At 45.7% G+C, this 27,988-nt stretch overlaps 1 long non-coding RNA gene across 1 annotated transcript; it reads right to left on the reverse strand.

Annotated features, from left to right (window-relative positions):
* Positions 1-14,541: 14,541 nt before the first annotated feature.
* LOC135053238 (uncharacterized) lies at positions 14,542-27,890 on the reverse strand. Its single transcript, XR_010242661.1, has 3 exons — positions 27,822-27,890; positions 16,092-16,194; positions 14,542-14,635 (listed from the first exon to the last, which is right to left on the reverse strand). It is a non-coding gene; the product is annotated as an uncharacterized LOC135053238 (long non-coding RNA).
* Between the last annotated feature and the right edge of the window lie 98 nt (positions 27,891-27,988).

Genomic DNA, 27,988 nt, shown 5'->3' on the forward strand with positions numbered 1-27,988 from the left:
GTACCATTGCTCCTTCTTATTTACTCTCTATTGTTCAACAGTGAGCTGACCAGACAGGGTGGCTCACTGACTGATGTAATCACCTTGATTAGAATATGTATTATAGTCCAATGCTGTAAGATTCTAAGACAAAGAAATCAAACACACCCCTGCAATATGAAGCTTCTAGGGGTAAAAGTAGAGCTACCCAGAGAGCTGGGTGAGATTCTATGCTACTGTACTTGACTAAGAAGTATGTTCTGTCAGGAGTTTGTGGTGGGAATTGTCATGTGGAATTGGATTACAGAAGTGTGCTGAGCTGTTTATAACCCATTCTGTTCAATAAACCACTGTTGGGTTTTCATCTACCACCGTGCCTGAGTAATTTGGAACCCATTATCTTCACCCGTTATCTTTCAGATAGTATACACATATTTATACATATATATTTACGTGGAAGGAAGGGGGGATGAGGGATATATAGCGACTATAGTGTTAATGAAAATATACAGTTGCCACTTCTAAAATAACTATTTATTAACATATATTGCACGTAAAAAGAAGCACATATAAAAAATGGGACAGTAATACATACACAGCTGGACTAAAAACACTTATATGAAATCTTAAAACTACAATAAAAGCAAGTAAAATGGATTTTACTTATCTTAGGTGAGGTAGGTATATGTTAATAAATAGTTATTTTAGAAGTGGCGCCATTGCTCCCTTAGCACACCACACACTCCAGTCACTGATGGGTGCAGGGCGCTGGGGGGGGGGGGGGGGGGCGCTCTGGGCAGCAATTAGATTACCTTACTTGGCGAAAAGCACATAATACAGTCTGATAAACTGTATATGTGCATTAACCCCCGCCATTAAAGTACATAAAAGGACAGAAGCCCGCCGCTGAGGGGGCCGGGCCTTCTTCCTCAGCACACCGGCGCCATTTTCTCTTCACAGCTCAGCTGGAAGAAAGCTCCCCAGGCTCTCCCTTGCAGTATCCTGGTACACAAAGGGTAAAAAAGAGAGGGGGGGCACATAAATTTAGGCGCAAAACTGTGTATATAAGCTGCTATAGGGGAAAAATCAATCAGTATAGTGTACATCCCTGTATTATATAGCGCTGTGGTGTGTGCTGGCATACTCTCTCTCTGTCTCTCCAAAGGGCCTGGTGGGGGAACTGTCTTCAAATAGAGCATCCCCTGTGTGTGTGGTGTGTCGGTACACGTGTGTCGACATGTCTGAGGTAAAAGGCTCCTCTAAGGAGGTGATAGAGCGGATATGTGTGTGGGAGGGTGTCTCCGTCGACAACGCCGACACCTGTTTGGATATGTGTAAGTGCTGAGGTAAAATTATTGCACAAAAGGTTAGGGAACAGAAAGGAAATCTACCCTGGTCTGTCCCTATGTCACAGAGTCCTTCAGAGTCTCTCTATGTTCACTATCCAAAATAACCAAGTATCGACACGGAGTTTAACTCCACTGTCGACTACGATAATACAAAGTTACAGCCAAGAGGGCTAAAAGATATTCAATATATGATTATTGGAATAAAAGATGATTTGCATATCACTGATGACTCATCTGTCCCTGACACGAGAGTACACATGTTAAGGGGAAGAATGCTGAGGTAAATTTCCCTCCTCTCATGAGGAAAAAGAGCGGGAATCTCCAGACAAGAGACGGCAGCTTCCCACAAGAAAATTCTCAGGCTGTATCCTTTCCCCACTAGGGCCAGGATGTGTTGAGAATCTTCCCCTTGGGTGTCCTGTTTGCACTAGCTATTCTCAGGAATCCTGCAGATAGTGTGCACATTCTAGTATACTACCCAGACCGGCGATTGTGTCGGCATGGGTTTATAGCGCTGTGGCAGCGTGGACAGGTACCTTATCAGCAGAGATTGAGACCCTAGTATGCATATAAATATTTTAAGATGCTGTCTTAAGTGATAGATATATAATTATAAAGCATGCCCAGAGGGACATGAGTATACTGGGTCCTAGAGACAAAAGCTATGTCGATTTCTGCTTGACGTGTCCTGTAGAATATACATTGGACAGATGATGCCGACTTAAGAGGCATATGGAAGGCTGAGGATTGTGTGGAGAAAGGTTCTCGGGCCTGGTCTCCACAGCTATAGCTGGTAATTATGATATTTTGCCTTAAATTCCTGCACAGCCTAGGAAAGTACGACATTATTAAATGCAGCTTTTCGAATAAAGAAACAAGAAAGTCTGAGGTGCGTCCTTTCTTGTCAGAGCCGGGGGCAGAGGAAAGAAGCTGTACAACACAGCTAGTCCCCAGGAACAGAAGTCCTCCCCGGCCTCTACAAAAATCCACCGCATGTCGCTGGGGCTCCACAGGCGGAGCTAGGCCCGGTGGGGACACGCCTTCATAAATTCAGCCACAAGTGGGTTCACTCCCTGTTAGATCCCTGGGCAATAGAAATTGTATCGCAGGGATACAGGCTAGACTGTGAGAAGATACCCCCTCACCGAGGACCCGGCGGGCTTCCCCCCAAGAGAGGGAGCCAGTGTTAACTGCAATTCGTAAATTGTATCTTCAACAGGTGGTGGTCAAGGGTCCCCTCCTTCAACAAGAGGGTGTTATTATTCGACCATGTTATAATCCCGAAACCAGACGGTTCGGTTAGACCCATATTGTATTAAAATCCCTGAACATATACCTGAAAAGGTTCAGGTTCAAGATGGAATCGCTAAGAGCGGTCATTGCAAGCCTGAAATGAATCGGGACATAAGGGATGCATACCTTCGTGTCCCCATTTATCCTCCTCATCAGGCGTACCTCAGAATTGCGGTACGGGATTGTCATTACCAATTTCACCAAGGTAATGGCGGATATGATGGTGCTCCTGCGGAAGCAAGGTGTCACTATTATCACATACTTGGATGATCTCATAAAAGCGAGATCAAGAGAGCAGTTGCTGGACAGCGTATCACCTTCTCTGGAAGAGAAACGGCAACACGACTGGATTCTATATATTCCGAAGTCGCAGTTGGTTCCTACAGCTCATCTGCCTCGCCTAGGCATGATCCTAGACACAGACCAGAAGAGGGTTTATCTCCCGATAGAGAGAGCTCAGGAGCTCATGACACTGGTCAGGAATCCATTGAAAACCAAAACAGGTGTCAGTGCATCACTGCACTCGAGTCCTGGGAAGGATGATGGCATCATACGAGGCCATCCCCTTCGGCTGGTTCCATGCAAGGACAATGGAACTTACTGGACAAGTGGTCCGGAACACATCTTCAGATGCATCGGTTAATCACCCTATCCCCCAGGGCCAGGGTGTCTCTCCTGTGGTGGCTGCGGAGTGCTCACCTTCTAGAGGGCCGCAGATTCGGCATTCAGGACTGGGTCCTGGTGACCACGGATGCAAGCCTCCGAGGGTGGGGGGCAGTTACACAGGGAAGAAAATTCCAAGGTTTGTGGTCAAGCCAACAGACTTGCCTTCACATCAATATCCTGGAACTAAGGGCCATATACAACGCCCTAAGTCAAGCGGAGTTCCTGCTTCGCGACCAACCGGTTCTGATCCAGTCAGACCGCAGGGGCTCATGTAAACCGCCAGGGCGGCACAAGGAGCAGGGTGGCGAGGGTAGAAGCCACCAGAATTCTTCGCTGGGCGGAGAATCAAGTAAGCGCACTGTCAGCAGTGTTCATTCCGGGATTGGACACGACCTCCACCCGGGAAAGTGGTGACTTCATCAGGAAGTCTTCACGCAGTTTTGCAAATTGATGGAAACTGCCTCAGGTGGACTACATGGCGTCCCACCTCAATAAAAAGATAAAAAAGGTTTTACGCTGGGTCAAGGGACTCTCAGGCGATAGCTGTGGTCGCACTAGTAACACCGGCTGGGTGTTCCAGTCGGTCTATATATTCCCTCCTCTTCCTCTCAGACCCAAGGGCTGAGAATTGTAATAAACGGAGGAGTGTGAACAATATTCTTTGCTCCGGATTGGCCAAGAAGGACTCGGTACCCGGAACTGCAAGAAATGCTCTCAGAGGACCCATGGCCTCTGCCTCTCAGTCAGGACATGTTGCAACAGGGACCCTGTCTGATCCAAGACTTACCGCGGCTGCGTTGGACGGCATGGCGGTTGAACGCCGGATCCTAGCGGAAAAGGGCATTCCGGATGCAGTTATTCCTACGCTGACAGCAAGACTTTTTCACTGTATATGGCAAAAATAGGTTGCTTGGTGTGTAGCCAGGAAGGCCCTATAGAGGAATTCCAGGGGGGTCGATTCCTGCACTTCCTACAGTCAGGAGTGACTATGGGCCTAAAATTAGGATCCATAAAGGCCAAGATTTTGGCCCTATCCCTTTTTCTCTCAAAAAGAACTGGCTTCACTGCCTGAAGTTCGGACGTTGTTACAGGGGTGCTGCATATTCAGCCCCTTTTGTGCCTCCAGTGGCACCTTGGGATCTTAACGTGTGTTGGATTCCTAAAATCCCACTGGTTTGAGCCACTTACGACCGTGGAGCTAAAATATCTCACGTGGAAAGTGGTCATGCTTTTGGCCTTAGCTTGGACTAGGCGTGTGTCAGAATTGGCGGCTTTGTCATGTAAAAGCCCATATCTGATCTTCCATATGGAAAGGGCAAAATGGAGGACTCGTCCCCAATTTCTCCCTAAGGTGGTATCATCATTTCATTTGAACCAACCTATTGTGGTGCCTGCGGCTACTAGGGACTTGGAGGATTCCAAGTTGCTGGACGTAGTCCGGGCCCTGAAACTTTATGTTTCCAGGACGGCTAAAGTCAGAAAAACTGACTCGCTATTTATCCTGAATGCACCCAACAAGCTGGGTGCTCCTGCTTCAAAGCAGACTATTGCTCGCTGGATCTGAAAATAGCACGATTCAGCTTGCACATTCTGCGGCTGGACTGCTGCATCCTAAATTAGTAAAAGCCCATTCCACGAGGAAGGTGGGCTCTTCTTGGGCGGCTGCCCGAGGGGTCTCGGCTTTAAACTTTGCCGAGCTGCTACTTGGTCGGGTTCAAACACTTTTGCAAAATTCTACAAGTTTGATACCCTGGCTGAGGAGGACCTTGAGTTTGCTCATTCGGTGCTGCAGAGTCATCCGCACTCTCCCGCCCGTTTGGGAGCTTTGGTATAATCCCCATGGTCCTTACGGAGTACCCAGCATCCACTAGGACGTCAGAGAAAATAAGAATTTACTCACCGGTAATTCTATTTCTCGTAGTCTGTAGTGGATGCTGGGAGCCCGTCCCAAGTGCGGACTCTCTGCAATACATGTATATAGTTATTGCTTAACTAAAGGGTTATTGTATGAGCCATCTGTTGAGAGAGGCTCAGTTATTGTTCATACTGTTAACTGGGTATAGTTATCACGAGTTGTACGGTGTGATTGGTGTGGCTGGTATGAGTCTTACCCTGGATTCCAAATCCTTTCCTAGTAATGTCAGCTCTTCCGGGCACAGTTTCCCTAACTGAGGTCTGAAGGAGGGGCATAGAGGGAGGAGCCAGTGCACACCAGATATAGTACCTAATCTTTCTTTTAAGAGTGCCCAGTCTCCTGCGGAGCCCGTCTATATCCCATGGTCCTTACGGAGTACCCAGCATCCACTACGGACTACGAGAAATAGAATTACCGGTGAGTAAATTCTTATTTTTAGGTTGCCAGTTGTACAACATATCTGTGTACTATCACAAGTGGCGCAATATCAATCCCTGTTTTCATATATATTTACATGTATATATACATGTGGACGAGGGATGAGGTAGTAGCGAGCGACCAATGGTGCTAATAGATTGCTCAAAAGCAGTACGTATAAAATAATATAAATTTATTGTAGTGGAACGTACTATAACAAAATATCGGTTTAAAAAGACATGATTATAAAAACATATTGGTTCATGAACATAGTGTGTATATATGACACATACAAAAGTTCAGTAAAATAGTAAAAAAACGGTATTTTAAAAATTTTTTGGGTAAAAGGAAAAAAGCATGGTGACATAAAAGGTATGTGTAATCTAAAAACCTAAAAGTATCACTCCAAAACAGAAGGTACTAAACAGGTTAAAAAGACACACAGGAATACGTTTTCAAAAACTTTTTTAAAAAATAGAGGAATCAGAAAAATAGCTTAGCTTTGTGGTGAGGTTTAGATCAAGGAATAGCACCCAACGCGTTTCGCCCCTCATGGACTTCATCAAGTCCATGAGGGACGAAACGCGTTGGGTGCTATTCCTTGATCTAAACCTCACCACAAAGCTAAGCTATTTTTCTGATTCCTCTATTTTTTAAAAAAGTTTTTGAAAACGTATTCCTGTGTGTCTTTTTAACCTGTTTAGTACCTTCTGTTTTGGAGTGATACTTTTAGGTTTTTAGATTACACATACCTTTTATGTCACCATGCTTTTTTCCTTTTACCCAAAAAATTTTTAAAATACCGTTTTTTTACTATTTTACTGAACTTTTGTATGTGTCATATATACACACTATGTTCATGAACCAATATGTTTTTATAATCATGTCTTTTTAAACCGATATTTTGTTATAGTACGTTCCACTACAATAAATTTATATTATTTTATACGTACTGCTTTTGAGCAATCTATTAGCACCATTGGTCGCTCGCTACTACCTCATCCCTCGTCCACATAACCATTTTCTATAGGTAACGGTACCAATACCTATATTTATTTGAGGTAAATGAGCTGACACCCTGATAAAAATAGGGAGTGCAAATGCACTAAGCGGTTTTTTGTATACTATATGTAGAGTTCCCATTCTAGTTGTTACACGTAAGATACTGCATCTGTGGCGCTGATATCTCCCCAGTACACAATGTATATATACATGTACATAATATAAATATATTGTTACTTTATCATGTACATTTTGTAATGTGCTTTAGTATTTAACACTATATATATATATATATATATATAATATATATATATTATGATTATATTTAGATTCTACCCATATAGAACATATTATAGTATGCACTGTATCTTTATTAAACAATACCTCAGACTGCACTGCGGACAACTTGCACGTAGCTGCTGCCTGTCAGTGTTGCGACTGCCTGGGCTCAGGCCTACTGTATGCTGTGGAGTGTGGAGTCTGCAGTATACCACAGTAGGCTGCTGGGATGCAAGCCTTCTTGGAGTGGGAGTGGCACCTTTTAGACATTGCATGCAATGACGTCAAGCGGCGTGGAGGAGGACCCCGAGTCACTGTGTGTATGTGTAATACCCTGTTGTTATAATAAATTAATTTATTATAACAACAGGGTATTACACGTTTCCCCTCTGGAACTAGGCGTGTCCCCACGCCTTCTATAAATTTGAACTCAACCAATTCATATATACATTTACAATCACAGTAATGACCAGTATATCTCCAAAAATATCTTAATCACGATACCTTAGAGGTAGTATACCTTTAGTACTTCGTTTTGATCTCCTATTTGTGGGGATAGGGACCCCTTCCTCAACTTGACCATCCACAACACAAGAGAAGTCATTGCATTCAAAAGATTCCTCTCCTATGGTTTCTGGGCCCATAATTCTGATTGAGCTTGGTGGACCGGTGCCGCCCATGAACAACAGGAGCTCTATAGGATCGTGTAGTGGAATATCCCCTGGGGTTGGCGAGTCGGCTGTCAAAACCAAATCTTCTTTCGCCCACGGGACTTCCATTGTACAAGGTTTTAGTTGATCTCGGGATACAATTCTGACTGGTCCTTCTTGATCACGACGGATTCGATAAGTGTAGATATTACCGGCTGGAACACTGACCACGACGTATGGAACATTCTCCCACATGGCATCAAGTTTGCTAGAGCGATGGTTCTTTTTCAACCAGACCTTGTCACCTTCATGTAAAGGAAGGGGCCGAGCATTGGCGTTATAAGCTCTCTCCTGCCGTTGATGTACTGCCTCCATCCTCTGTTCTACAATCCGTCTAGCTGTTTCAATTCGTCGCTGATGTTCTCGTACCCAATCAACTCGCTGTTCCCCAGGGTGAATGTATTGGGTAATTATGGGCTATTACTCTCACCTTGGTACTTCTTACGTATGCTCTCTTTTTCTTACAGCAGGGAAATGATGTTCATAAATATACAACAATAGAAGTACGGGATTAAAACATATTTTCCGGTTTATTTGGTGACGACAGCGTATAATTATACCCTGCAGTAATGCTTACCACAAAACTTAGAAATTTTACAGTTAAGTAGTTATGAAATTGCTAACGGATAAGAACTCCATGTGCACCAACGTCAATGATTCTTCTATTCTTGGCAACTGCTTCACAAGTCTTTTGCCCTCCTTGAGGATAACATAACTTTTAATTGCTTTTATTACCATTTTGTTATAGTTATATTACATTTTCATTAACTTCTTAAATTAATTTATTATAACAACAGGGTATTACACGTTTCCCCTCTGGAACTAGGCGTGTCCCCACGCCTTCTATAAATTTGAACTCAACCAATTCATATATACATTTACAATCACAGTAATGACCAGTATATCTCCAAAAATATCTTAATCACGCTACCTTAGAGGTAGTATACCTTTAGTACTTCGTTTTGATCTCCTATTTGTGGGGATAGGGACCTCACAATGGTTCCAACTGTATATAACCAAATAAACCGGAAAATATGTTTTAATCCCGTACTTCTATTGTTGTATATTTATGAACATCATTTCCCTGCTAGAAAAAAAAGAGACCGCGGAAGGCATCTTGGAAAAATTGGGGTGCATCTTCGCCCTAAAAAACATTTCCAATTTAAAAAGTCGCCTATATGCTAGAAAACAAAGAGGTGGTGAAACACTAAGGGACTTTGCGTTGGGATTGCAGGAAGCCATGAGGGCAGTTCAAGCCCTGGACCCACGCGAAGTACAGCAGGCGGATGAGACATTAATTAACCTCTTCATTGAAGGGACTCAAGGGGAAACCATTCAGGCTCAAATGAGAATGGTGCGTCGTCAACAGCCAAATTGCTCTTTTTCTAAGTTCAAAGAAGAAATTCTCCAAATTCTTGGACTAAATTCCTGTGAAGATCTTGAGTATGAGGTGTCAGTGGAGGCTGACGAAGGGATAAAGGAAATAAGATCTCACGACAAAACTGAGGTTGCATTGCCTAAGGCAGTCACTCAACAGGCACAAGCTCCCTCTAGTCAGGATCCAATTGGGACCCTAAACTCTAAAATGACTGAACTTACCTTGCACCTAGCTAGGATGGATCAGAAACTTGAGGAGTTGAGTCAAGGCCAAAATGTCGGACGACGTCGGGAATGGTGGCAAGATAGGGGTGCCAGGAATCGTTCTCGATGGGATATACCAAGGGGAATGGGCAGACGTTCTACTGACCAATTTGATGATCATGGACAGCCTATATGCAGGGGTTGTAGGCAAAGTGGCCACATTGAAAGGAATTGCCCAAATGAAGCTTTAAACGAGGAGACCCCGAGGCAGGGGACCGAACCTCGGGAGGAAATGTACCAATAGGTCCGACATCGCAGGAGTGGTGGCCAAGGTATGTCGGTGAGTGTCCTCGCCTGAACATTCAGATCAATGGTGTGAAGATGGCTGCTCTCCTGGATACAGGATCTCAAGTTTCAACCATTCGGCTTCATGACTTCCTCCACCATTGGGAGGAACAGACAATAGTCACTCCACCAACTACATGGTTACATTTATTAGCCAGTAACGGACAACCTATCACCTACCGTGGCTACTGGGAGGCCGACATGAAAGTGGGTCGAGCAAACTTAACCAGACAAGGATGTCTAGTGACGACGGTTTCAAATGATTTTCTGCCCCCAGTCATTCTCGGGATGAATGTCCTCAGAAACTGTCCCGACGAGTTAGTTGAAGCTCTGCGCATGGAAATGAAGACAGCCGCTCCGCGAGAGCGGAGAACACTTCAACAAACTGTTCGGCTAATGGAGGGCCAGATGAGATTCGTAAATGACAGGGGAGAGGTTGGAAAGGCACAAATTGCCAATCGACGACCTGTAATGTTAATGCCCAACTCAGAACATGTAGTTTGGTGCAAAGCTCGGATTGGCCCTGGCGGACAAGGCTATGATGCTCTCCTAGAATCTTGTGATCCAGACGGTCAGCAGCCATTTGTAGTAGCCAGGACATTGGCGAGAGTAGAACAAGGCAGAGCACCTGTTCGCATCATGAATCCCCAAAACTACCCTATACGACTCTTTCAACATTGCATGGTAGCAAGGGTGTCTCAAGTCAATTTCCAAGATGTATTGGATGAAGGCATACCATCGGCGCATCAAGGAGCCACGACCAAAAGCTTCTCTGCCGCCGAAAGTGAGAATCCTTGGTGGGATGAAATCCAGATAGGTGACTTGAACACCCCCAAGGAGCAGAGAGAAGGGGTGCTACAAATGGTCCGGAAGAATTCGTTGGCTTTTAGTCAGAACCCCTCCGACTTTGGAATGGCTGAAGGGGTGTATCATAATATTCACACAGGAAGTAACTCTCCTATCAATGAGAGACACCGATCCCTACCACCTGCCATGTATCAACCTGTGCGAAAAATGATTTCGGATATGAGGGCCGCAGGTGTCATCAATGAGAGTTACAGTCCATGGGCAGCCCCTTTAGTTATCGTCAAGAAGAAGGATGGAAGCCTCCGGTTTTGCGTGGACTATCGCAAACTGAATGCTGTAACTCATAAAGACGCCTATCCGTTGCCAAGAATAGAAGAATCATTGACGGCCTTGAAGACAGCGGCCTATTTTTCTACTCTAGACCTAACTAGCGGATATTGGCAAATCCCGATGGCACCGAAGGATCGGGAAAAAACTGCTTTCACCACGCCAATGGGATTATTTGAATTTAATAGAATGCCCTTCGGACTGCAATGCGCCGGCTACCTTTCAACGGGTGATGGAGCACTGTCTGGGGCATCATAACTTTGAAATGGTCCTGCTGTACTTGGATGACGTTATCATCTTTTCAAAAAGTTATGAAGAGCATCTCAAACATCTAGAGGAGGTGTTCAAGCAACTCATCAAATCAGGGTTGAAGCTTAAGCCGGCAAAATGTCATCTACTCAAACCGGAGGTCCAATATTTGGGACATATAGTCAGCGCTGAGGGTGTCAAGCCAGACCCAGAAAAGATATGCGTCGTACAAGAATGGCCTACCCCAAAGACAGTGAAGGATGTCAGGAGTTTTCTGGGATTTGTGGGTTATTACAGGCGGTTTGTACAAGGCTTTGCTAAACTGGCAGCTCCAATACAGGAATTACTGCGTGGCAAGGCTGGACGGGAAAGGAGGAGTTCCTCTGTAATTACCTGGGGTGAAGATCAGCAACGTGCCTTTGAACTGTTTAAGACAGCTATGGTCACTGCTCCTTTACTCGCCTATCCAGACTATGAAAAACCTTTCCAAGTTTATACAGATGCAAGTCATCGGGGGTTAGGAGCTGTCTTATCACAGATGCAGGATGGTCGTGAAAGGGTAATAGCATATGCTAGTAGAGGCCTTCGCAAAACAGAGCGTAACAACGAGAACTATAGTACGTTTAAGTTAGAGTTACTTGCTCTCATGTGGGCCATCACCGAAAAATTCAAGAACTATCTGGCTGCTTCGCCCGTCATTATTATGACCGACAATAACCCGTTGGCTCACCTGTCCAATGCACGGTTGGGAGCATTCGAGCAACGTTGGGTATCTCGTTTGGCCAACTTTCAATACACAGTCGACTACCGAAGCGGAAAGATGAATGGGAATGCCGATGCCTTATCCCGTTTACCCATTGCCGACCTTCCTGAAGTGGAGAAAGACGACATGGAGGAGGTAGAGACTCCGGTGTTTTGTCTCGGGAATAGAGGATGGGTTGTAACGTCAGATCCAATCTCTGTTGATGACCCTACACAATCCAAAAGTCCTCATCTGGGTTTATCTGCCGAGGAATGGGAAAACATTCAACGAGAGAGCCCAGTTTTGCATGAACTGATGAGTCTTATTCAGCAGAAGCGCTCCTTGAACAAAACACAGCGGGCTGAAGCTGATCCAGAATTAATTAAATTATTAAGACATCGAGATCGCCTCCAAGTAAAGCAAGGGCTGATAATCCGTAGCAGCCTAGACCCCAACACCCATCAAACTATTACTCAAATAGTAGTTCCAAAACGTCAGGCTACTTTTCTGCTCGAGGCCTATCACGATAGATCTGGACATTTTGGTACCCAGAAAACTGAGAAAATATTGCGAAAAAGGTACTTCTGGATCGGAATGAGGGAAGATATTGAGAAATGGTGCCGTGATTGTGTACCTTGCAATATAAAAAGGCATCCGGACAACAGCCAAAAAGATCTTCTGCATTCTATTAAAAGCCGGCGGCCCTTGGAGATCGTCGCCTTAGATCACGTTAAATTAGACTCCAGCAACACTGGATATCAGTATGCGCTAACCATGACGGATCATTATAGTAAGTTCCTTGTCGTTGTTCCTACAAGAGACTTAACTGCAAGAACCACAGCCGAGCTCTTTTTGAAACATTTCGTAAGACCTTATGGGTATCCTGACCGAATCCTGACCGACCAAGGCCCAGCTTTTGAATCACAGTTGTTCAATGAACTTTGCTCTCTGTACGGCTGTCTAAAAGTAAGGACAACGGCCTACCATCCACAGGGGAATGGGTTATGCGAAAGAGCAAACCGGACCATCATTGGAATGCTCCGAAGTCTATCTGCAGAGAAACGTGCCCAATGGCCTGCCCTTCTTCCTGAACTTACCTACGTATATAATAATACCGAACACTGTTCCACCGGGTTCACACCCTATTATCTAATGTTCGGCAGGCAGGGCAAGTTGCCTAGGGATTTGGAATTGAACCCTGCTGGGATCGACCCAGTTGATCCTCGAGTTGATTGGGTACGAGAACATCAGCGACGAATTGAAACAGCTAGACGGATTGTAGAACAGAGGATGGAGGCAGTACATCAACGGCAGGAGAGAGCTTATAACGCCAATGCTCGGCCCCTTCCTTTACATGAAGGTGACAAGGTCTGGTTGAAAAAGAACCATCGCTCTAGCAAACTTGATGCCATGTGGGAGAATGTTCCATACGTCGTGGTCAGTGTTCCAGCCGGTAATATCTACACTTATCGAATCCGTCGTGATCAAGAAGGACCAGTCAGAATTGTATCCCGAGATCAACTAAAACCTTGTACAATGGAAGTCCCGTGGGCGAAAGAAGATTTGGTTTTGACAGCCGACTCGCCAACCCCAGGGGATATTCCACTACACGGTCCTATAGAGCTCCTGTTGTTCATGGGCGGCACCGGTCCACCAAGCTCAATCAGAATTATGGGCCCAGAAACCATAGGAGAGGAATCTTTTGAATGCAATGACTTCTCTTGGGTTGTGGATGGTCAAGTTGAGGAAGGGGTCCCTATCCCCACAAATAGGAGATCAAAACGAAGTACTAAAGGTATACTACCTCTAAGGTATCGTGATTAAGATATTTTTGGAGATATACTGGTCATTACTGTGATTGTAAATGTATATATGAATTGGTTGAGTTCAAATTTATAGAAGGCGTGGGGACACGCCTAGTTCCAGAGGGGAAACGTGTAATACCCTGTTGTTATAATAAATTAATTTAAGAAGTTAATGAAAATTTAATATAACTATAACAAAATGGTAATAAAAGCAATTAAAAGTTATGTTATCCTCAAGGAGGGCAAAAGACTTGTGAAGCAGTTTATCACCCTCATAGAGGGTAAATGGGACAGCCAGAGCAGCTAATGGCCCAGGAGTTAGACGGGCTCGTGACTTCAAGATTTGCTGGTTAATCACTATAGGAGAGCTCTGGTCTCCTGTAAGCTTAGAAAAGTCAGCGCGTGCAGGGAGAAAACGGCGGGACTGATCCGGGCACCCAGACGGAGGATATAAAAAGAAAAGAAAACAAACCATTGAGGGCTGTCTGAGGAGATCTCGGAACACGGAGGGGCTGCGCAGACGGAGTACGGAGGTGTCCCTTGATGGCTGACGGGAGGAGAGCAGTGTGTACTTACCCACATGGATCCCGGTGAACACGGAGCAGAGAGACGGCTGGGGTAGCGGAGGTCCTGGTGGAGGAAGCTACACGGAGGCGCGGCATCCGCAGTGTCAGCGGCGGGCAGGAGAGCTCTGACTGGGGAGTACTGCAGAGAGAGACGGCCCCGGAGACGCCCTCGGGGAGTCGGCTAGACGGCTAGGAGACCAACCGGAGCAGTGAGTGAATGCCTAGGGGAGAGTGGGAGGCGGCTCCGGATACCCCATATTAGGTCAGGGGTGTACTTATGTTTTAAGAAAAAATAAAAAGGCCTCTTACTGAAGGGAATTTGTTCTAATAGTTCCCTAAACATCATCACCCTGCGGACATCTGCTGAAGGGAATTTACTAAAGTAAAACACAGTAGCACATACCGCTAGCCTCTCCATGGGAAATAAGGAACAGTTCTCATAATAAAAGTCAGTCAGCCCAGTTTATTAATTAAACTTTGTCCAGAGTTGGACTTACCTCATCTACAGCGTTTGCATTGAGATTAGTCACAGGATAAGTCCGTCTTCTCTCACATGGGGTATACGGAGTTGAGACAGAAGAACTATCATCTGTAGATTATAAACTGTGGAATATAACAGAGATTACTATCAATAAGTTTATGCAGTATCTAAGGAGTGGTCGCACCTTTGAATGCAGCTAGTTCTATCACAGGCGAAGGTCAGCCAGGGATATCCCACGCACAGTGGAATATAGTCCAGCCCCGTATCACATATTTATCTACCTTGTGGATTACAAATTAACTGATTTCATTTAACTCAAGAAAAAAAAGGATTTAGCAGAGAGTAGTTCGTGCTTCAGATACAAATGTGTCAGGAATCGACTCACCACAGTGACATCTGTCCGTCGGTGCGGACTCCGTCCGGGGTTCCTACGTTCTGCTGTCATCCGCACCTCTGCCGCCAGACGTCATCCTGGGCCTAGGAACGCTCCTGTGACAGCGGGTGTGTGAGCACGCCGCGTTCCCGCCGGGCCGCGGCATGGGCGCCGCCATGACAGTCTCCATCGGTCAGAGTACGGCGGCCAATCCGGTGCTTGGCCGCACCTCCTTTTCCCACTCCAACCAATGCCTGCACACCAGGGGGTATATCAGAAGCTGCAGGGTGAGCCTGTGGTTATCCTGAACTTTGTGTCACTCCTGCGACCCATGTGTCTGGATCTGGTACCTGTTCCTCCGTGTTCCTGGTTACCTACCTACACCTCCGTGTTCCTGGTTACCTACCTGTGACTTTGTGCTCCAGGTTATCCTCCCACAGCTCCGTGGAACTACAAGCCTCAGCAACACCTGCTTCTGTTTACAGGCTTCACACTAATCACCAACCCAGTGTGCTTCAGCCTAGCAGTAGAGACTCGCTCCAGGTGCATTCCATCTCCTCACCTGTGATGCAGCTTGCTTGCTGCTTGTCCCTCATCACCTGCACTGTGAACGTTGCCAGTCTCCTGCCTCTGCTACCAGGTTTGCTGTATGTTACCATCTCTGCTGGCTCCATGTTTTAAACTGCTCTGGTTCCCATACCAGATTATCATCTATCAAGTTATCATTCATCAGTTATCATTCATCAGTTATTATTCATCAGTTATCATTCATCCATTGTCATATCTCTGTTGCCATAGACTTTCAGCTTCCACGCTGTACCATTGACATTGCATTCCTTATTGTTTATTTCTGCTGCCTTTGTGAACTTTCTGTTTAATAAACATCATTGCGCCCATGCGCAGAAACTTAATCCAGCCTCCTCACTTTCTCCCTCCTACCTCCACTGACCCACTAGCACCCCCTCCAGGGAAACAGACAAAACCAAGTCTGACACAAATGCATTCTAGCCATATAGCATACTGGAAATTGCTAACGGATAAGAACTCCATGTGCACCAACGGTATGGCCATTGGGTACTATAGAGTATAGGTAATTTAAATAGACCGGTCTATGGGGTGATTGAGATTCAAGTCTGCAGGATATACAGTTGGAACCATTGTGAGGTTTTGTTGGTTACGGTATTGCTGGTATTTAAGTTGCTTACCATAATTGCATCTATTTGAATTATTCAATGTTTGAGAAATGTGTTGTCCTTAATTCAAAGATTCTTCCTGTACAGGATGGAGTTCTGCTGGAATCAACTGTTGCTGTAAAATAAAAACTTAATTTTATTCCTTTCAAGCAAATGACATTGTGATGAAAAATTCATAACTACTTAACTGTAAAATTTCTAAGTTTTGTGGTAAGCATTACTGCAGGGTATAATTATACGCTGTGGTCACCAAATAAACCGGAAAATATGTTTTAATCCCGTACTTCTATTGTTGTATATTTATGAACATCATTTCCCTGCTGTAAGAAAAAGAGAGCATACGTAAGAAGTACCAAGGTGAGAGTAATAGCCCATAATTACCCAATACATTCCTTTAGGAATATACACTGTAATCAGGCTGAGTGTTACATATGTGGTGCAGAAGAGCTAGGGAAGCCTTCCACTGCGCCACCATATTAGGTAAAATATCTATACCGGCGGCGCGCTTGATCCCCCAGCTTGGTGTGGGGTGTTGCGGCTGGGAGGGGGCAGGGCATCAGTTGGCCACTGGCAGACTGCAGTAGAAGGAATTTTTTTTCCTATCTACTACTGCAGCACAACAATCTGCTGGTGCTGTGGGCCTGTTTGGACAGTGAACCTGGAGCTGCAGCTCCATCAGCCCCATTGTTAATCCGGTCCTGCTACCAGGGCATTGCTTCTCAGTGTCTGGCCTGCCTCTCCCACCAAGAGAGACATGACACTGCCTGGCTGCCTTCTCTCACCACTCTGTCCCAGGCTGGCTTCCAAGTTCCTGCTATCCACAGGAATAAATTAGAAACCCAGGTAGGGGCTGTGCTTACTTGGGGAAATATGGAGGAGGGGGTGCTTTGTACAATGTAATATAGAATAAGTGTGCTATGGGGGAAGGGGCTGTATATGGGTGTGCCACGGGGGGAGGGGGGCTTGTGTACAATGTAATATGGGTGTGGAATGGTGGAGGGGGACTGTCTATATTATATTATGAAGGGGGGCTGTACATAATGTAATCTATGCTGTGTGTACTGGAGGCAGTGGCAGATTTAGGGGGAGGAACCCAGGCACATAACTGTCCCACCCACCCATTGTTAATTTTATTTTATTTTTTTATTTTATAGCTATGATTAATCTCAGTGGCGGACCTTAGCCGGCTGGCACAGTCAGGACCTGGCGTGGCTCTGTGGTATTCATTTTCAGTACCCTGAGCTGTCCGGCAGCCACTGTGAAGTGGACCAAGCAGCAGTGGCCAGGTGTTGGTGAGCCTGTGTGTGGGCTCATACCATCTGGCATAATGTGAATTTCAGCAAATACTGTGGTGTAATGTGAATTTTGGCTTCATACTGTTTGGCGGAATGTGAATTTCGGCTCATACATGTGTCATGATGTGAATTTGGGCTCATACTGTGTGGCGTAATGTGAATTTCGGGTCATACTCTGTAGTGTAATGTGAATTTCGGCTCATACTGTGTGTCGTAATGTGAATGTGGGCTCATACTGTGTGGAGTAATGTGAATTTCTGCTCATACCGTGTGGCATAATGTGAATTTCAGCTCATACCCTGTGTTGTAATTTGAATTTGGGCTCATACTATGTGACATATGTCACAACTGAGGGCTGGCACTGGTGGTGGGAAGCCTCAGTTGCAGGGGCTGACGGATAGCTGAACTTAGGAGGTAAGATGAAACTCCTAGATATGCAGAGCAGCTGCAGCACCAAAGCCCGAAGGCGAGACCACGACAACTGGAAATAACTTTTAAGACTTTAATTAAACTTATACCACAGTGGTTATTTGTAAAAGGTATTAGACAGTTCTTGAGAGTCTCTGAGTGTTGCCGGATGAGACTGGTGACCGAGGAACTTAGCTGGGAGTGCTTGTGGATGCTGGGGATCGCAGATGTAGCACTGAGATGATATGTGTTGATATGAATGATATTAGTAGCAAAGTCCTGATAGGAAATATAAACCAGGCACCACTAGAAGCTGCTGGTGGAAGCTGATACAGGTTGAGTATCCCATATCCAAATATTCCGAAATATGGAATATTCCGAAATACGGACTTTTTTGAGTGAGATAGTGAAACTTTTGTTTTTTGATGGCTCAGTGTACACAAACTTTGTTTAATACACAAAGTTATTAAAAATATTGTATTAAATGACCTTCAGGCTGTGTGTATAAGGTGTATATGAAACATAAATGAATTGTGTGACTGTAGACACACTTTGTTTAATGCACAAAGTTATAAAAAATATTGGTTAAAATTACCTTCAGGCTATGTGTATAGGGTGTATATGAAACATAAATGCATTGTGTGCTTAGACTTAGGTCCCATCACCATGATATCTCCTTATTGTATACAATTATTCCAAAATACGGAAAAATCCGATATCCAAAATATCTCTGGTCCCAAGCATTTTGGATAAGGGATACTCAAGCTGCAATAGAACAGAGTGCAAAAGCAGGGAAGTCAGGCTGCACCGCAAGGTGTTAAACTGGTGCTGGTCTCTGAAGAATTAAAGACTGGAACATTCACAGCAGAGGAGAGACTGGAATCACCGGACTGACAAATGAAGCACTGACAGCTTCCTGGTTGCTGGGACAGGATATTTATACCTGCTGGGAAGCAGGCATTGGTTGACAATTACCCCAGGCTCCAGCAGCACAGCAGATTGGTGGAAAGAGTAACATGTGATTACATCCAACATGGCTGCACCCATGACAGAGTTTGAAGGGGTAAAGAACCATGTGCCAAACTACAATGGCGGCGAAGGCCGTGGTAACAGAAGGCTCCACACTCTTTCACACACACAGCGGCATAGGGATGGCGGCGTTAGCTGCAGTGCAGAGAGATCGCCACCTTCAGTTCCAATGCCGTAAGATCGTGCGCGTGGCGTGCTCTGGCCGCGGCAGGACTGAGAACACCGTACTGGTAGTAAGTGACATCACTGAGAAGACCGCTGAGCCAGTGCTGTGGAACAACAAACAAGGTAATGTAAACAATACACCACCTAGCAAGCTGAACCCCTGGCCCTGGAACGCTGAACCAATCTCAGGAGGCACGTAACTGGCAGAAAATGGTGTTTAGTTACCCGGATTGTGACAGCACCCCCCAGGCTTTTGAGGAAATCTGACATGGAAATTCCGGACTACTTTAGGAGTATGGACATCCGAAGCATTGGTCCAGGAACGTTCTTCAGGACCATAGCCCTTCCAATTAATCAAACATTGAAGATGACCATATCGGATGTGTGAATCCAGGATCTTGGCAACCTCATACTCAACACCGCGTTGATCCCCCACTTTAAGGGCAGGAATTGCCCGACGCTTCTTATCCGCAATTTCTTTGTACCTGGAGGATTCTTTCAGAAGAGCTGCACAAACATTCTTCCAGTTATTTGAAAACTGATGAAGAGTACTATCAACTGCAGGAACTAATGTTGCTGGAAGCGGTTGGAAAACTGGAGTTTTTGGATGAAACCCATAGTTGGTGAAGAATGGCGTGGAGGACGTTGAAGAGTGATACTGGTTATTGTGGCAGAATTCAGCCCATGGGAGGAGTTGAACCCAGTCATCTTGAGAGGAAGAGAGGAAGAGATATAAATACGGAGGAAGGCCATGAAGTCGAAAGATCTCCTGAATGAAGACCTGGGTCAACTTGGAGGCTGACGGAAGACCAGTAAGGAAAATGAAGTGCGCCATCTTAGTAAACCGGTCAACCACCACCCAGATGGTGTTAAATGTATTACACCATGATAAAATCCATAGATAAGTGAGTCCATGGACGATGAGGAACAGATAATGGAACCAGTTGCCCAGCAGGGGACTGGCGTGGTACTTTGTGTTGAGCACATTTTGGACATGATGCCACAAACTCAGTAATGTCCTTCTTCAGGGTCGGCCACCAGTATGATCTGGACACAAATTCTAAGGTCTTCTGAATGCCTGCGTGCCCGGCAAAATGAGAGGAATGTGCCCAATGCAAGAGCTTCCTTCTGAGAGCCGTTTTTACATAACTTTTCCATGGCGGGGGAGTAGAGTTCATCCTCACTGCGGAGAATGCCACTGGATCGATAATATAATGCTTGTCAGTAGATTCAGACTCCACTCTTCCAATGCGAGCTTGATAGCCAAAAGTTCTTGATCGCCAATGGTTAATTACGCTCGGCAGGAGAGAACTTCCAAGAAAAGAAACCACAGGGATGTAGATGGCCGTCTTTGGCTCTTTGAGACAGAATTGCGCCCACTTCAACGGAAGAAGCATCCACCTCTAGAATAAAAGGTGAGCTGATATCTGGCTGTTTTAATACTGGAGCGGAGATTAACCTTTGTTTCAACTAGAGATGAGCGGGTTCGGTTCCACGGGATCCGAACCCCCCCGAACTTCACCTATTTTACACGGTTCCGAGGCAGCCTCGGATCTTCCCGCTTTGCTCAGTTAACCCGAGCGCGCCCGAACGTCATCATCCCGCTGTCGTATTCTCGCAGATTCGTATTGCATACAAAGAGACGCACGTCGCCGCCATTTTCACTCGTGCATTGGAGATGATAGCGAGAGGACGTGGCTGCGTTCTCTCAGTTTCTGTGTTCAGTGTGCTGCAAATATCTGTGCTCAGTGTGCTGCAAATATCTGTGCTCAGTGTGCTGCAAATATCTACGTTCTCTGCCTGAAAAACGCTCCATATCTGTGCTGCATTGTAGTATATAGTAGGAGGACAGTGCAGAATTTTGCTGACCACCAGTATATATATAGCAGTACGGTACAGTAGTCCATTGCTCTACCTCTGCGTCGTCAAGTAAACTATCCATCCATACATGTGCTGCATTGTAGTTGTGCGCAGTATATAGTAGGAGGACAGTGCAGAATTTTGCTGACCACCAGTATATATATAGTAGTACGGTACAGTAGTCCATTGCTCTACCTCTGTGTCGTCAAGTAAACTATCCATCCATACATGTGCTGCATTGTAGTTGTGCGCAGTATATAGTAGGAGGACAGTGCAGAATTTTGCTGACCACCAGTATATATATAGTAGTACGGTACAGTAGTCCATTGCTCTACCTCTGTGTCGTCAAGTATACTATCCATCCATACCTGTGCTGCATTGTAGTTGTGCGCTGTATATAGTAGGAGGATAGTGCAGAATTTTGCTGACCACCAGTATATGTATAGCAGTACGGTACAGTAGTCCATTGCTCTACCTCTGTGTTATATCAATTCCTCCATGATTTCTGGACATCTCTCCCACAAGTAAAGAACCATCCGTTTTTTATGAGCATCCGGATAAGTTCATCAATTGGTAAAAAAAAGCTCCATTTATACCACAATATATGATATTTAATTCATGAAATATTTATGAACACATCTAATGGGACTGTCCTATTTGAGAACAAAAATAAGGACATCATCAATTTTATGAGTATCAAGTAGCCTACTGTGGTCACTATTAGATATATGATCCACCTCTTATGCTCAATTATTATTGGGGTTTTATATATATGCGCATATTAATTATTTCAGTTTAGTGATATATTTTTTTGTGTTCTTATTTGATTGATTTTATAGATATTAAAACTACTATATTGAGTCCATTCATGTCCTGTTGCCTCAAATTAAGTATATTAGCGCAAGGGGTTATAGAGTTTGTTCAAGTTTACATCTGGTTTTAATCAGGTGGGATTGTGTTGGCTATATCCACAAGCAGTGGCGGATTTAGGGGGGGGGCACCAAGGCACGTGCCCCCCCTGTCATTTTTAGTGCAGACTGACATGCGGACGAGCGTCCGCATGTCAGTCTGCGGTCTCGTTTCCTCCCCTGCTGTTAGGAGGGACACGGAGGGCACAGTGCGCGCCTCTCCTGTGTCCCTCCTGGGTCTCCGGCGGCCGCTGGTCTCATGAAGGAAGTGCCGTTCGTGAGCACTTCCTTTATTACAGTGACCCGCGGCCGCCGGAGACACAGGAGGGACACAGGAGAGGCGTGCACTGTGCCCTCCGTGTCCCTCCTAACAGCAGGGAAGCGGGGGGAGCAGCGGCGGCGGCGGAGGAAGGGGGGGGGGACGCACTGGGGGGGAATATCTGGCACTGGGGGCATATTTGGCAGGGAGGGGGGGGGAGAATATCTGGCACTGGGGACATATATGGCACTGGGGGGAATATCTGGCACTGGGGGCATATATGGCACTGGGGGGAGAATATCTGGCACTGGGGACATATATGGCACTGGGGGGAATATCTGGCCCTGGGGGCGTATATGGCACTGGGGGGGGGGGATATCTGGCACTGGGGGCATATGTGGCACTGGGGGGGGATATCTGGCACTGGGGGCATATGTGGCACTGGGGGGGGAATATCTGGCACTGGGGCATATGTGGCACTGGGGGCATATATAGCACTGGGGGGGGCGATATCTGGCACTGGGGGCATATGTGGCACTGTCGGGGAATATCTGGCACTGGGGGTATATGTGTACCTGGCACACATGGGGGGGGCTATATTTGGCACTAGGGGCATGTGAGTACCTGGCACCGTGGGGGAATATCTGGCACTGGGGACATATGTGGCACTGGGAGCACAGCCCTAGCAACAAGGACTACCTCCTAGCAACGAGCATGACACCCAGTGCATGAAACCCCTGGCAACGAGCATGACACCCAGTGCATGAAACCCCTGGCAACGAGCATGACACCCAGTGCATGAAACCCCTGGCAACGAGCATGACACCCTGAGCATGAAAACCCCTGGCACCGTGCATGGAACCAAGAGCATGAAACCCCAGGCAACGAGCATGACACCCAGTGCATGAAACCCCTGACAACGAGCAGGTATTTGAAAAGTAATTAGAAGCCTTACTGTAGGACTTAATGTGTGATGGGCATTACGGTGTGTGGCATAATGTATCACGGACATTGCGGTGTGTGTCATAATGTGTCACAGGCATTATGGTGTATGGTATACTATATCGCTGGCATTGTGATATGTGGTATAATGTCTCAGGGTCATTGCAGTGTGTGGCATAATGTATCACGGACATTGCGGTGTGTGTCATAATGTGTCAGGCATTACGGTGTGTGGTATACTATATCACGGGCATTGTGGTATGTGGTATAATGTCTCAGGGTCATTGCAGTGTGGCATAATATATAACGGGCATTGCGGTGTGTGGCATAGGGTATAACGGGCATTGCGGTATGTGTCACAGGCATTACGGTGTATGGTATACTATATCACGGGCATTGTGGTATAATGTCTCAAGGTCATTGCAGTGTGTGGCATAATGTGTCACAGACATTGTATGTGCTATAATGTATCAGGGGCAGTGCAGTGTGTAGCATAATGTATAACGGGCATTGCGATTCCTGTCATAATGTGTCACAGGCATTACGGTGTGTGGCATAATGTGTCTGGGGCATTACAGTGTGTGCATATTGTGTCATGTGCATTATTGTGTGTGGAATAATGTCTAAGGGCCATTGCAGTATGTGGAATAATGTATACTGGGCATTACTATAAGGAGGAAAAATGACAAATAATGTAAGGGGCATGAATCAGGATTATTTTTCTTTCCTGTGGTGGCCAACGTCTGGGCGTGCAGGTTGCAAAACTGGGGTATAAGGTAGTCTTTTCCTGCAATACCACGCCCATTCAAACGAAGCCACGCCCATTCCAACAAAGCCACGCCCCTTATGGTGCCCCCCCTGTAATTTTTTTCTGGATCCGCCCCTGTCCACAAGCCAGTATACCTTTTGCTGCTTTATAGATTACATGAGTTTTAAGAAGCAATGATATTATTAAGTTATATCTTAAATATCTGTGCGGGGTAGGTGTGATTGTGGACATATGCACCCATCCGCAATTATATATTAACTAGCGCCAGACACTATTAGTGGTTTTTTTATTTATATATATATATATATATATATATATATATATATATATCTCTGCATCATGTACTGTTTGGGGACTATTTTTTGAAGTGCCATCCTGTCTGACACTGCAGTGCCACTCCTAGATGGGCCAGGTGTTTGTGTCGGCCACTTGGGTCGCTTAGCTTAGCCATCCAGCGACCTTGGTGCACCTCTTTTTTTCTTTGCATCATGTGCTGTTTGGGGACTATTTTTGAAGTGCCATCCTGTCTGACACTGCAGTGCCACTCCTAGATGGGCCAGGTGTTTGTGTCGGCCACTTGGGTCACTTAGCTTAGCCATCCAGCGACCTTGGTGCACCTCTTTTTTTCTTTGCATCATGTGCTGTTTGGGGACTATTTTTTGAAGTTCCATCCTGTCTGACACTGCAGTGCCACTCCTAGATGGGCCAGGTGTTTGTGCCGGCCACTTGGATCACTTAGCTTAGTCATCCAGCGACCTCGGTGCAAATTTTAGGACTAAAAATAATATTGTGAGGTGTTCAGAATAGACTGGAAATGAGTGGAAATTATGGTTATTGGGGTTAATAATACTATGGGATCAAAATGACCCCCAAATTCTATGATTTAAGCTGTTTTTGAGGGTTTTTTGAAAAAAATCACCGAATCCGACAAAAAAATTTCAGGGAGGTGTTGCCAAAACGCGTCCGAATCCAAAACACGGCAGTGGAACCGAATCCAAAACCAAAAGACAAAACCCGAAAAATTTCCGGTGCACATCACTAGTTTCAACTGATGGAAGGCTTGAACAGCTTCTTCTGACCATTTGGAAGGATTGGCACCTTTCTTGGTAAGAGCAGTAACTGGTGCTACAATAGTGGAAAAATCTCAAATTTCCTGTAGTAATTGGCGATTCCTAAGAATCTCTGGATGCCCTTAAGGGTCAAAGGAATTGGCCATTCTCGAATAGCTTGAAGTTTCTCAGGATCCATCTCTAAGCCAGACCCAGGCACAATGTACCCTAGAAATGGAATGGATTTCACTACAAAGACGCATTTTTCCAGTTTGCAATACAGATGATTGACACGAAGACGAGACAAAACTTCTTTCACCCAGAACTGATGTTCCTCTAGATCATTTGCGAAGATAAGGATATCATCGAGATAGACCACAACATGTCGATAGAGAATGTCTCTGAAGATTTCATTCACAAAGTGTTGGAATACCGCTGGAGCATTGCTGAGTCCAAAAGGCATGGCGAGGTACTCATAATGTCCGTCACGGGTGTTAAAAGCAGTCTTCCTCTCGTCACCCTTCCGGATTCGGATGAGATTATAAGCACCCCTCAAATCTAACTTTGTAAAAATAGTGGCTCCACTGACACGGTCAAATAGCTCGGTGATAATCGGCAGAGGGTACCGATTTTTCACTGAGAGGTCATTCAGACCCTGGTAATCAATACAAGGCCGCAGGCCGCCATCTTTATTCTTTGTGAAGAAGAAGCCTGCGCCAGCTGGAGAAGATGAGGGCCAGATGAAACCCTTAGCCAGATTCTCCTTAATATACTCTTCCATGGAGTGGGTCTAAGGCAGGCTTTTTCAACCAGTGTGCCGTGGCACACTAGTGTGCCGCGACCAGTTGCAAGGTGTGCCGCGGAGCCAGAGCAGTGTCTTGCACCTTCAGAGTGAACTGTTGGCCCGGGCTCTTTTTAGAGGATCAGTCATGCTCCGGCCGTGACCTATGACTTGAAGACGCGGCGGTGTGATATCATAGGTCACTGCTGCCGCGTCTACCACCCAGCCAGCCCACTTGCCTGCTTACACATCTTCCAGTTCCCGCCTGCATACACAGCTTTCCTTGCCAACCCACATCCACACCTGCCCAACCGCCCCCTGCTCAGTATTTGCAGCACTCCACTATGAACGCCCGCAACCGAGGGACAGGGAGGAGGACAGCTGACCGGTAGGGGCTAATATTTGTTATTTTATTTCTCCTGTGGGGAACAATAAGATTTGTGTGGGGAGAATAAGGATTTATATGGATAAATGGGGGGAACAATGTGAATAATTAATGTGGGGAGCAATACGATTTATGTGGGGAGAAATGTGATTGATTTATGTGTGAGCAACATGATTTATGTGGGGAGCAACTGTGTAGGCCAATGTATGTGTGGATTTTTCTTTACTGTGAGGGCCAATGTGTGTTTTTTGTTTTTTTTTCTGTGGGGAACTGATGGTGTGCCCTGGGAATTTTAAAATATTATTCGGTGTGCCGTGACTAAAAAAAGGTTGAAAATCACTGGTCTAAGGCAACGATAATGGATACGTGCATCCACGAGGAGGAGTTTTCCCTGGAATGAGATCAATAGGGCAACCCCATTCTCTATGGGGAGGAAGAATATCGGCTGAGGATTGCTGAATACATCAGTGAAATCTTGATATGGAAAAGGTGGAACATCAGGAGATTTAGAGGAAGATTTGCAAACTGGAAGCACTTTACGTAGACACATCTCAGAACAGGAAGGACCCCATGCCAGGATATGGGTAGTCTTCCAATCAACTTTGAGGATTATGAAGTTGAAGCCATGGAGTGGCCCTTGGGATTACCAGAAAGTAAATCAGTTCTGTATGCAGAACCCCTACCTTCAGACAGATAGGTAGGGTCTTGGAGGTAATCATTGCATCGGAAATTTTACTACCGTCCACAGCAGTTAAAGATATAGGAGATGGCAGTCTCTCAGTGGGTAGAGACCACTGCTTAATGAGCCTCTCCGTTATAAAGTTCCCGGCTGCTACAGAATCCAACAAGGCAATAAGATTCTTGGTGCGTTGAGCCACTTGAAGAGAAACTGAGAGGTTGCAATCATTTAAAGATGGAGAGGAATTCATCACTCCTAGCCGACCCTCTCCTTGGCGGGCTAGGACTTGGAGTTTCCCGGACGCTCAGGACAGGCGTTAATGAGATGGGAAGGTGCAGTACAATACAGGCAGAGGCGATTAGCAAGACATGCACACTGCATGACTCGGGAGCCGGAAGACAGAGCTCAGAAGTGAGCTCCTGCCTCTAGCTGATGCTGTGAGGAAGGAGCAGTGCACTCGCTGTTAACAAAATATCTGGCACCTCCCTGAACACTGGCGGACATTCTGGGTTCGGTGAGCTGAAGGAGGCAGAACTGGTTCTGTCTCCAAATGGAACTGGCAGAACGCAGTTCCACCTCGTTCCGGCTCACTTTAACCCCTGGGTGTGTGTGTGATTTTTTTTTGCACCCCATTTATAGGAATGCTACTCACCACCAATCTGTGGACTTTGTGTAGATTGCGGTTATGGGGAGTCCAATATGCGGCTTGGAAGCCTGGATGACACATGCGAGATTTGCCACTGTGGTGGACTTATGGGGGCTGATGGGCCTTAAAAAATAAATCAATTACTACCCTTTTGTTTTTTGTTGAGTGTGGAGCTAACACTCATTGGGGCTAATTCAGATCTGATCACTGCTGTCGTTTTCGCATAGCGGGCAATCAGGTCTGAACTGCGCATTCGAATGTGCCGCAGTGCGCATGTACATGCCAGAGAGGCTATCAGCATCTCAGCCCAGCCATCGCCTCTGCCTGATTGACAGGCAGAAGAGTTCGCTGGGTGGGCCAGCGGCGTTTGGCCACCGTTTTGGGGGCGCGGTCCGGGCAACAGAGCTACTAGTCATTGCTGCTGTGCGATGCTTTTGTACTTGTGCAGGGGGGGTATGGCCTGACAGGCTGGGCGTCCTACCGCATGTCAGAGTAACTGATTGAAGATGTGCTAAGTTTAGCACATCTACGATCAACTCTGAATTACCCCATTGTGATTGCACTTACCAAAAACATCTTCATCCTCATCCTGGGGCTGTGCAGAGACAGAGGTGGCAGTAGACTTCTTCTGGGCTGAAAATGTTTGAACAAAAAAATTATTAATTCAAATAACTTATGTTTTTTCTGTCCTTAATTAGCAAAGATATTTGTTTTAGGATTATTTTTTTCTAAAA

The sequence above is a fragment of the Pseudophryne corroboree genome, chromosome 1 (genome assembly GCF_028390025.1).
Source record: "Pseudophryne corroboree isolate aPseCor3 chromosome 1, aPseCor3.hap2, whole genome shotgun sequence".
Classification (NCBI taxonomy): domain Eukaryota; kingdom Metazoa; phylum Chordata; class Amphibia; order Anura; family Myobatrachidae; genus Pseudophryne; species Pseudophryne corroboree.